The 12466-nt window shown below is 36.4% G+C and overlaps 1 protein-coding gene across 2 annotated transcripts in view; it reads left to right on the top strand.

Annotated features, from left to right (window-relative positions):
- Window positions 1-12466, top strand: part of LOC139707956 (uncharacterized) — a 31807-nt gene that overhangs the window by 8165 nt on the left and 11176 nt on the right. The window contains exon 1 of one of the 2 annotated variants that reach the window (XM_071619947.1): window positions 3262-3602. The exons of the other annotated variant lie outside the window; for it this stretch is intronic. The gene's annotated coding sequence lies outside the window, so the exon portion shown is untranslated. Of the gene's footprint in view, window positions 1-3261; window positions 3603-12466 lie in introns of those variants that run through there. 2 annotated transcript variants of the gene reach the window in all.

A 12466-nucleotide genomic window follows, 5' to 3' on the forward strand; every position in this document is an offset into this window, starting at 1 on the left:
TTATATACTTCTGGCTGGTGTGGGAACACAAATTGTATCCCTTTCCCATCTAGGCCTGAGGAGATTTGCTGCAGAAAGTAGCATCTTGTCGTCAAATTGGCAACTTTGAATTTCAACTCCATCATGTCCATATCTAATATTGGACAGGAACGACAAGGAACTGGTGAAAGTCATCAAAACCGCATTAAAAAAAATCAGAAAGAGATTAATGAGAAAAAAAAAAATCGATTCGACGAAATAGAAACAAAAACTGAAGCTGTGCTTCCAATGAAGGAGTCAGATATCAATTTAGCCAATAAGTGACTAATTTTGAAAGTTCTGCAGCGAACAGTATAAAACGATCGAAGAGCTCATTATTGTGAGATTCTAAAGTTTAAAAAAAAAGACAAAAATGGTAATGAAGGATGTTTGATATTTAACAGGATACATCATAATCACCAGACTACAAGAGTGTGGTTTTTTTTTTATGGAATTTGGCGGCTTGGGGGTTTCCCTGCCATCTCCTGCTAATCAAAAACACGGTATTTCGTTACCCTTATTTTAAAGCTTTACATTATGTTCATGATATCATACCATTATCATTGCGATGAAGAGCAAATATTTGATTATTGTGTGTGTGTGCTGAGTGTGTGTGTGCATGTATCTGTGTGTATTGGACGCAATGAGCTTCCTTGTCTACCACAATTTATATGGACATTTTAATCAGGGATAACTCATAACTAGCGTAATGCCTGTTGGCATCTTACAGACATGGCAGTTGTCTTATTTGAATGGGTTCGGTGTTCAGAGGATAGACGTAAACACATTTTCCGCATAATTTCTCTTCTTCCGCATAATTTCTTCCGCATAATTTCCGCATAATTTCTCAGATAATGATTTGGAAAATTGGTAATACGATTTATGATTTGTTAATGAAATTAATTTACACATCGATTTTCCTTTTTTGAATCATGTACTTGTAATCTGCTTACTGATATTCCATGTGATATTACTGAAAATAATTTTGATTTATGTATGAAATTGTGTTGGAAGAAAAATAAATCAAACAAACAAACAAACAAACATTTCATATGGCGGAAATACAACTATGCGGTTATACTGTCTTATAGAGAGAAGAGAAGACAAGATACAGTTATATGTGGTGATTTGTATGGCACAATAATAAGTAAATGTATATATACATGTATATACATATATACATGCTATATATATATATATATATATATATATATATATATACATATGTATATATACACATATATATTCTCTAAAAAGATTTCAAGTATTGGCTCCACGAAGAAAGGAAGAAACAAACAGAGTCACTATTCATGCTCGTCAATGTCATCTCCAATGAATTGTGTTCAACTGGTCTCAGAGGGGCAATAATGTTTATTCTTGATTACTGTACCTGACTGGGATCTTGTCGGAGCCAATGTAGTCATTGTGCATGTCAAGATGCCGTTTGAGGGCGCCTTAACCATCCCCCCCCCCCTCTCTCTCTCTTTCTCTCGCTCGCCTGTTCAGGCATTCATTTCAAGGGAAATTATTTCAGAAAAGATACGAATTGTGTGTAACGGTATGAAATCCCGTCAAGACATTTTTCCTAGATGTATGTAGTCAAACAAGGATGTAAATTACGTAACATCCTCTTTTTTCCACATATTTCAAGCATCTTATATTGATTTCTAGACGACTTTTGATTTCTCGCAAAAAGACATACCATTAGAGTTTGTTCCCCTTATCCTCACTTGCTTTATCTCTCAAAATAAATGTTTTGTAAATTCTCCAAAATGCCAAGTTTATAACATGTATAATATCATCCTTATCCTATTTTTACGACTATAAAATGATTCGTACTTCTATGTATGAAAAATCAACGTTAGTAAACACATATCACTATGTTTCTGATTTTTCTTTGTAAAAAAAAAATATATTTATTTTACAATAGAATAAAATATACTGCACAACGTCGTTATATTTATACAAACTTTACATAAAACTGTTTCACTATATTGCCAAACAAATAATTTTCGCTTAGTTTAACAGCCTAAATTTAAATTACCTTTATCTGTTTTCTTTCGTCTCTATGACGTTTCTTGAAAATGCTCCCTCCGAATTAACATGCACATTTATCATAATACAAGGGACGTTCTGCTTTGCTTTCTCTGTCAAGAGGAATACAGTAGAAATTATTGCCATTCCTCTCCTTTCTGTTAATGTATTTAAAAAATGCATATTCGAGTCTGAGAGTAAAACCGCTCCAACCTGATTCACATATAATTTTCATATAATTACTGTATTCAATCTGTTTACAAGTACAGCTGCCATAATTGTTAAAATCATAATTCAGAAGGTTTTATTGGCTTCCATTTTATTGTAATATAATATTACCTATAGTGTGATAAGGAATTATTGTCTTTCGCTTGTCTGACATACATTTTCTAAAAAGGAAAAATGCATTCGAGGCTGTAACAAAAGTTCTTAATCTGCTCGATCACGACATCGTGTAAACGCGGCCGCCATGTCATTATGCTGTCATTAAACAGGACCCGATGAATGTCACTTTTGGATCATTACATTCCTTGAGAATGAACGCGTAATGTATAACAGGTTTTGTCTCCGCTCCTTTGTTGCTTTAAAAATACTAATCAAATTTTAGCTTGTTTTTAGATTTTGAAAGTCGGTAAGAGATTGGGAGAACTGTCGTATCGGCACAGGAATAGTGTCTTATGTTTTGTTTCTGGTTTAGTTAGGTCTCTTCGAAACTGGCATAAATCTAACCCATGGGGCAGACTACCGGACAAGATATATCTGATGCTCCAGACAATATTAAAGGCATAGCATGAACGACTGTCTTACGTTGGGTTCCCTTTCCATGCACTTTATACCAAAATGTCAACCTGCTAAAAACATCTCTGATTCCCATTTCTACATCCCGAGAGATTTGCTGTATTTATCAATATTGGGATGGTCCTTATACTCCCAGAGAACGCGAGATCAGGCTTACACACTTCATTTGCATGCATAACAGAAGGGGAGCAGCGAAACCGCACTCGTTTCTCCCTGGTCAAATTTTGTGTGCTTTGTCGTCACCTGAATAAGTGGAGCTCTCTCTACGAACAGAGCGATATTCACCGCTCCTGATCAAGTCGTGTATTTACATACGTGAGCATACATCACTCACGAACCGGGAACACAGCACACACACACACACACACATACACACACAAGGTTGCAACGCCACGCACGGTAGCCCGCATAATGATGAACGTGTACTGCAGCTAGTGCAGCTTGTATGGAACGAATAGTGGTATGTAGTGGCAGCCGCTCAAATTAGGCCGCAGCCTATTACTGCCCGAACCACTATATGGGCGCATAGTAGTCTTCCGACCAGGTAAATTTAATCCTCCGTTCTACTTCAAAGGAAATATAGCATACAAAATGAAAGAGAATAAAAGGAGTATAGTTTCACCACGTGGGGACGTGCCATGTACTCTCAACCAGAGCAGAAATTATTCCATACGGTAGCGTTATTTCTTATCAGACGACGCTGAGTATTCTACGTTTACATCTCCGTGAGATTTCCCACAGCGTTTTGCGCGGTAAGTGAAATATATAAAATTCTGTTCGTTGTGCCCCGTAGTGTCGTCTGCATGCCTCGTGGGGCCATTCACACAGAAGGTCAAGAATGTGTGATGTGCAGATCCCTCACCCAAGGAATGTTTAACCCCAACCTGATGACATGTGTTAAAAAGTGCATCAATCTTCATCTCAGCACCACGAAGAGTTTCAGGCCCATATCTTGTAGTGAATCCGTAGGGCATATGCATCCATTTACCGGGAGGAGCCAACCTGTCATGTAAGACTTTGAAGACTCCGCAAACCTGCTTACAGTTTGAATATGACATCAAGGTACGTATGGTGGGCGTGTGTCGGTGCTTTAAGGTGTGTCGGCCTCGTCAGCTATCTTGTTGCTGGAAACCTACACACATTGGATTCTGTCTGCTGAGAAGAGACTGAACATCCTTTCTCAAGGGCAGAAGAAATAAAGGTGGCGAGTCTTCATTTGGGTAATCCGCTGATTTCGTCTCCATTTTGAAAATGACTTTTGATTCCATATTGATTAACTTTCATTATGAGGTGATAGGTTGAAATATTGCAGTTTGCCCTCTGTAAAGGTTTTATGCATGAATGTTGCTGTAGTATCTAGTTTTCCGCTTTATCATGTCAAATGCTGCGAACTGCATTGGATAGGGTTCCATAGTGGACTTGCAACTTTCTATAAATGTATAATCGTGAATTGCACACGACACAAGTCTTGCATATCATTAGATTTTTTTCATACATTTCATAGATTCAAGTAACAAAACAACTCTTACAAAACGAACACGTGATATTGTCATATACCAATTCAAGCAAGACTGTTGACACCGTATACATCATACTCTAAAAATTTGTTTAGACAATATTATAGTACGTGCGGGGCCCAATCTATTCTTGGTTTAAGAATTACTTATAATATACGATTTGTACGTATAGAAGATCACAATTCATACATGTCAAATACTATATAGTATCCAATGTAGTGTCCCTTCGCCTCAATACTATGTCTTTTACTGCTTTATACGAACTCGTCAGTGATTCTCAAATTGATTATGTTCGCGGATGACACTTCTGTTTTAGCTTTCCATGAGATCCATTCTATTGCCATATACACACATTAAAATCAGAATTCATGTAAAATAAAATTTTAATTCAAATGCAACAAAGTGTCGCTGAATATTTGTAAAAACAACTTTTATGCATTTTCAATGTAAACACAATGTTCATCCACAAACTAATCATGATATTAAGATTGATGGTTTAAAGGATAAGAACGATTTTTTTTCAATGAATATTTAGTTACATCAAGGCTGGAACAATCATATTGTTTAATGTATTCTCATTTTTACTATTGAAAGTTTGCTCTTTAGAGTTAAATGCCTTTTGCCTCAAAAAGCCGTCCTGCTTTATAACACTCTAACTCTATACTATATTGCCCTACATAATATTTTGTAACTTCATATTAGGGAATTGTACAGTATACATGGTATATATAATCTGACTATCATCTTTCTTTAGATAGGAAGACTGTAAGAATCTGTTCAAATTCCTCCTGTATATAGGTATAACATTCATTCTTTACTTCACCAGTCAAAAGACCCCAAACTCGACGCTATCAATGTTCTTCGAACGAAAACATTAAATGTTTAGATACAAGATAAACTCTCTACTTTAAGCTTTCATTTTCATGCAACAAAAAGCATTAATTCAAATCAAACACATATTATCCATTTGAATAACCCTGTGCCCAAGAAACGTATAATTATTGACTAATCCTTAAATCTCAAATCCTTAAGAGACCGTGGACCTGATGTGTGAAACATTTTCCCAAATCAACTAAACCAGTTCACTTTTTGCTGAAAACCTCTTAGAAGAAAATGAAGAAAAAAAAATGATGGTAGATAAACATTGTTTTGTAAAAGAGCGATTAAACCCATGCATAAACAAGTATTGAAATATATACAGTGTACTTTTGACAACCATTGTAGAAACACATAGGTTTAAAAATGTATCATTGTTTCAAGCATATCCACATTAATTATTAGTAATCATCATCTTGAATTAATCAAAATCAGGTCATTCGCGAATCCCCCACCTTGCTATTGTGTGACAAAATGTGACAACTTTCCCCGCTTGTTTTATCTGTAACTCCTATGGCGAACATTATTAGATATTTGTTATGAGGAAAAGACTGTCATACCATCATTTTGTATGTTTATTGTGACGGCCCCAGCAACAGTTTTCAGTTGTGTCATGAACGGAAAAAAGGTTATTTATCTTATACTTTAATGATTCATTGATTTTTCTTAGAAAAAAAAATCCATCCTTTAGATGTGTCATTAATGTGGCATACTTGTTTATATTGTAAATTCATTAGAAAGTGACAGAAATGAATTGATCTTGAAGTAGCAACATTTACTCCCTAACATCTGTCCAAAGACTCAGAAACACCTGCCGCATGTGAACATTATTCCGATCTAGACACGTGCTATAGATGGCATCCATGCGATATTGCAGTAGAAAAAAAAAAAAGAAGTTTATTTCGGAGGCATATTCACAGAGATGTAGATCTATTTCTATAATATGTTAACTTTCTCTACAGAAAGTAACGTCAAGTTTGCAGGAGTGTTCGAGTTAGTTATGGGTTTATTTCCCCCAAGACCTAGTAAGGAGGTGTTCATTTTACGTATACCTACCAGCACGGAACACATGAATACTTTGAATCCAGTGCGCATCATGAACTTATTGATGTACTAGTATAGGCCAATTGGGCAAGCTTCGGGCAAGTTGTCCGGTTCTGAGGAACAGCCTCTTCTGTTAGGAAAAAGAAATAGGCCAGTAGGTCCTTCATGTGACTTGAACATCTTAGTAAACCGATTTACTGTGAACGTGGCCGAGAGGAGGGAATGTCACGTTTCTTTCAAATGATTCAAATGAATTTATTAGGAACTTTCTACATCGAATATATATTACAAATGGAATACAGTCATTTCTTTTTGTTTACAAGACAATAGAACATACAGTGTGTACATCCGAATACAAAATTGAGATATATACTTGTACAGATTAAAGAAAAGAATAAGAGAACAAGTCAATTGGGAACCATTCGGGATAAAGTGAATCAAATGATCAGACTGAATCATGGCACATGTATTGGGAGTGTGAATGCAGAAGACTGTCGTCAAATAAGCATAAAGCTTGAAGATACGACAGCCTTGAACACCTTCGTTGAAAGAGAAGAAAAACAAAAGAAAATGGGCAAAACATGCATCTTTTATACTTATCGAAAAGAAAAGAAAAAGCAAGGAAAAAACAGTGACATTCTGGCATCACATTACAACAACAAAAATTGTATAGACACTATGAGATACAGGGAAAGAGGTGAGTGAGGTGTGTGCTGGTGCAAGTGGGAGAGCAGCAGGCGCGCGATACTACATGTGTAGGTGCCTTTTTAAGATAGGAAAACTTAATTTATTGAATCGTGTGATGTAAGGAGACGGGGGGGGGGGTATCAAAACATCAAAAATTAATCTATCTAGTTTTTGGTTACAAAGGTCAGATCAGCTAATTCCCATAACTTGATATTGTACTTTGTCATGCTTGCTTTTCATGTTTGCCTTGATAGTTATACATTCACTTTTGCATGTGCATAGTAATATTACTCCTACACCCTAGCAACGCAGTGAATCGTATATGAACTACACGAAAGGCGTATAAACACGCATATTCTAGGAAAAGCATGGTATCCGCAAGGAAGTATCATACCTCCTTGGTATCCGCAATAACCTATACATCATAATTCATAATATACCCCCCCCCCCCCCGCTATCTTTGGACTTTGTTTCCCTTGCAGTTAATGTGATTTGTAGCGTATACTCTTATGATAATTCATACATTGGAACGAGTACGAAGCTTACATGCATAGCATACTGCCTATGTAAGTAAAGCTAGAGTATTTACTTGCCGCCGCATACGTAAGGAAATGTAGATACTTGAACGTTGATTTCGAGTCGTGCGTTTAACGTCCATATTTACCCATATACTGTCCTACATCACTCGGCTCATACTGTATACCCATAACAAATTTCATGTACGCGTGCTTTGTAACAGCGGTCAATTAATTGTCATTTAAGCTCATTATCGCCATAACTCGGAGGGATAGCTGTAGTGACCTTCATTTCCATTTAGCTACTATGGGAGTAATTGCCACATGTATGCTGCTCATTTAGCATTTAGTTTAATGTCACAATAAAACTGATGCTCTCACGTTAGTCTTCGTTCGCAGACTTTGATCTGCCACGTTCTTCATGCAAACGTATGAATATTCGATATACTATGTATACCCATATATTATGAACACTTGAATGTTGTACCTCGTAAAGAGCATAATGCATGCCAGAGTGCAATGAATGGTGTCTTGTTTGATATTCATAGTAATTGCCATTATACGTGACATTCGTTGTTCATGTTATATTATATCTCACATGTGCAATCTAGTGTTCAATTACTGCTGTGGAGAGTAAGCATTCTTTTTAATCATGAAGATAATAATGAATGGTGAATGTATTGTCACGTATCGTTATTCCGAACCATAGATTTTCATCGTCACCAACATCACTATCATTGTTGATTTAGCTGAATTACGCCAAATTTTGACTCGAATCTTTGAGTAGGTTCAACTGAATGTAATTTTGAAAATCATGTTGGCAAAACGTGGTCTTTTATTGTATATATAATTTCTGTTCTCCGCGAATTGTGAAAGCGGTTGTTTTAATGCAGAAATTGTCATTGTCAAATCTTCGTGACATGACATCGGCTCATAATGCGTGGTCATAATGATACTGACACTAAATAGAAAAGACAGTATTGACATGATGGTGCTCTTGAACCGTAAATCGGCAAATAACGGAATAATACCCCATTCAGTGATGGTAAGTAAAATGAAAGGACAAAATCTTGATTGAACCGTAAATCGGCAAATAACGGAATAATACCCATTCAGTGGGTAAGTAAAATGAAAGGACAAAATCTTGATTATGTTTGTAAATGATACTACACCATTATGAATTTAGCAAACGGTTTTATGGGGGTTTAATTACTTACAATAATCGATACTAGTGGATTAATAAGTCCATCATTTGGATCTTGACGTTTGCTATCCATTGCATCAATGCACGAATGTTCCGGAAGTATACTTTAACATGCAAATTGGAGAGCCGCAAAGACGTGATGAACCCCATCTGAAAATGCTATCAAAATTGTATTTTCAGGTTGTTGAAATGCTTATCGCCATTCACGATATACATCAAAACGTGAGATTTCAAATAAAGTCACCGCCGCCATATTAAAATGAAATCGTCAAAGCGGAACGGAGCGGAAAGTGATCAGAAATAATATGCTGAATAATAATCACCAAATCGTTAATACATACAAGTATTATGGGGGTTGGATGGTGGTATGGAAGGATCGGTGTATCAAACAGCAATAGAAGAGGGGTTCAGTCACAAATATAAGCGGCGTGTACTAATAGAGCAGCATGTGTTTTTCCTGGCTGCATGTTTTGGAGTGCGCTCTGACAACCCTCGAGATCAAATTACGTTATACAGCAGGGCACGAGATATATTGCCCTTTCAGCCTGGCGACAGACAAACGCATCGGCGTGTTTGCAATACAAAACCTGCGGTGGCGTGTTGCGCATAGCGAGCTATGCTCCAAGTTGCAGGATTTCATTCCATGATACCCATCTTCATAAAACAATATGCTCAAGAGTTTTTGTGATTGGACATAATGATTTTCTGCTTCCTGATTCAATAGAAAATTTGATGTTATTACCATTATTCTATACGTATAGGCCTACCTTTAATGCTATAGAGTCAAGAGGATAATAAAGCAATTTAAAGATCAGTGGCTCCAAAGAGGATATTAAAATATATAACATTTTGCGCTTTCGACCTGCTTTCATCATTGTGGTAATGCCCCCCCCCCCCCCACACACACACACACACGGTACTCACACGTAATAAGATAACGCTTACTAATCATGCAACATCAGTCAATTTAGAGAGCGGAGAAATGCTATTTCAGTTAATGTGTTTATGAATTCCGTTAAAGCGTCATACTAGCATTTTACGCTTTGACCCGCTCACTACCACTGACAAACGAGATTCTGAAATCTCGAACATTATAAACTACATATGTACCCACAGACCCTCATGTTTCTGTAGAGGGGCAAAGTTACTTTGAAGTCAAGAATTTTGTGGACTTATAATCTACGGTGAGTTGCAAGAATGGTGGCAATTTTCTGTAGAATTCATTGTGTGTGTAGGTGTGTGTGTGTATGCTAACGACCTATTTGTTTGTTGCCAAATTTATACAAATGTAAAGTGGCCATGGCCATGGAAAACTCAAAAGGAAATGAATGCATTGCCATTATATAGCTTGTCACTTGTTTTGAAAATGAGATTGCTTGTGGGATGCATGGTAACATTATTGGAAAGGCACTTTTTATTTCTTGGATGTACCTCTAAATGTGCAGGTTACTTTGATAATTAATTTGAGATCGATACGAACATTCATTTCTGATCTTCAGGTATAGATATTGGGAAGTGATACCGTTAGATAATAGGGAGCTTTAGATTTTCTCGACGCGGACGTTCAGAGAGAAAAAGAAATGTTCTGAGCTTGTCAAAATTGCAAAATTGCTTATCAAAATCGATTTATTTTTAGCTCGCGTCGTCTTGAGTTTTCACTACGCGTTTTGGGCTATTTTTACGTCTGCTAAATTCACTACGCAGAGAGCTACAATACCTGATGCACTGATCATAATAGGGGCGCCATTTTACATTTTGCAGGGTGCGTCCTCGCGCAATCGTCATCTCAAACGTCCGCGTCGTAAACATAAAGTTCCCTATTCTCTCGTTAAGGTGACATGTGCACGAGATTATAGAAACATTGCTTCCTCTCCTTAGCTGAGTGCATTAAATAGATACGAACAAATTCCTAGAGTTTGATGTGAGGGTAGAACAAAGATATCCATGCAAGATTTGTGATAAATTTGGAGGATACTCTCTATCTAATGCTGTACTCTCTTCTGGAATCGTCCCTTACAATGACATGCTATTTGTTCGCAAGGCTAAAACAAGGCGATTTTTGCTGATATGATAACATCATTGTATATGAGCTGGGATACATGGCTACGATACATCTGTTGAACACCATAGGTGGAGGTAACAATGTTGAATTGCAGGCTAGATTCATATTAACCAATAAGATAGGATAGTGAAAAGAAATACAGGTGTATACAATTCTCTCTCTCTCTCTCTCTCTCTCTCTCTCTATGTTATATATATATATATATATATATATATATACAAGTGTATATATATATACACATATATTTGGTTTTTTTTTAATCTGACCTTTACATATGATTTCAAGCAGATAATTAAAGTACAGGCAAGAAATAGATCATTTATGATTTGTGAGTGTAAATTCAACTCACTGTCAATTACTAGTATTATGAATTGATAATCATATAAGGAGATAACTCGTACAAGGATGAGACCACAAGTTATGCGCATGCGCATCATACAGGGTCACTGGGTGATAATCTAGTTAATGTCCATAAATGTAAAGTCAAGTTTTGTTTTCATCATTTTTTTTTTGGTCGTTTATTGTTGGAAACTGTAGCTTGTATTACTACAACTCCGCATGAAAACTAAACTATAAGGTTTCCCAGAACGTCGAACACACTTCCGGTTTTCGATGTAGTTTGTGAACTTCATTTTCGATAGTCAAAATAGCATAAAGAATATATGTTTTTTACTTAATACCACAGAAATATATCAGTGTAATGCCATGAGCCTTTCTTGTTCTTGGTGCTGTGTTTCCATGTAAATGTCAGTCAAAAGATGTTGCTGGTATGTCTTTAAAATAAGTTATCTGTCGTTTCTTTTGATAGTAATGTTATTGAAAACGTTGATCCCATCTGTTTATTCATTCACCCTTCAACTTAATATTCATCTTATTCAGGGTTGCCTATGCATTTAATTACAATGCTTTTACAGAATTGCTCATCTAATTCCAGTAATTGCAGTCTCTCAACGAGAAAATAACATTCATGATGGCTTACAAAGTGCCTCGTCTCATCATGCTCGTCAATCTAATGAAACGCGATTAAGTATTAAACTCTACATATTACCCTTATGCTCATGTGATATCAAGTTTGTGGGAATGGATTGAACAATGACCGCTTTCAGCATTGGTGTACATCAGGGATAAAATCAATTAATAAAAAAAGAAACACGCACACAATGATTAGCAGTATAGGCCTACATGTTCCATCCACTGTGTATTGCTATATCAGACAACCAAGGGTCACATGTGTGTTTTTGTATATGGGTATTTGTGGTGAACTTGAGAATAGTATGATATGCAGGGGAATTGGCGGCATTTAAAACATGTCATTGGTATAGTTATCGGGAGATTTCGCAACATGCAAATTAAGGATGCATACTTACAACGTTGTGTAAATGGGATTTCAATTGATTTACAAAAATGTTTGAATAACGATTCTTTATCCTTTTAATTTGAAGATGCCCCGAGTGATACGTGAAAAATTCTTCAAAATCCCCAACACATTAACTAAATTACCATAAATATAGGATCAGTCTGTCACTTTTTTTCGTTAGCAACACCCATGACCGCCGCTGGTGACTAAATGACACCCCACAGCTGTTAGGCTTTCGGATCAATAATGGAGTGTACGTAGAGTAGGTTTTTGTTTACATGGCTGCATAATTATCGTCCAGCCAATTTCACCGACACGTGGTCTAAATCGATCATTATAATATCACACTGTACA

The sequence above is a fragment of the Diadema antillarum genome, unplaced genomic scaffold (assembly GCF_040938485.1).
Source record: "Diadema antillarum isolate AM-2024a unplaced genomic scaffold, OU_Dant_1.0 seq00001289_RagTag, whole genome shotgun sequence".
Classification (NCBI taxonomy): domain Eukaryota; kingdom Metazoa; phylum Echinodermata; class Echinoidea; order Diadematoida; family Diadematidae; genus Diadema; species Diadema antillarum.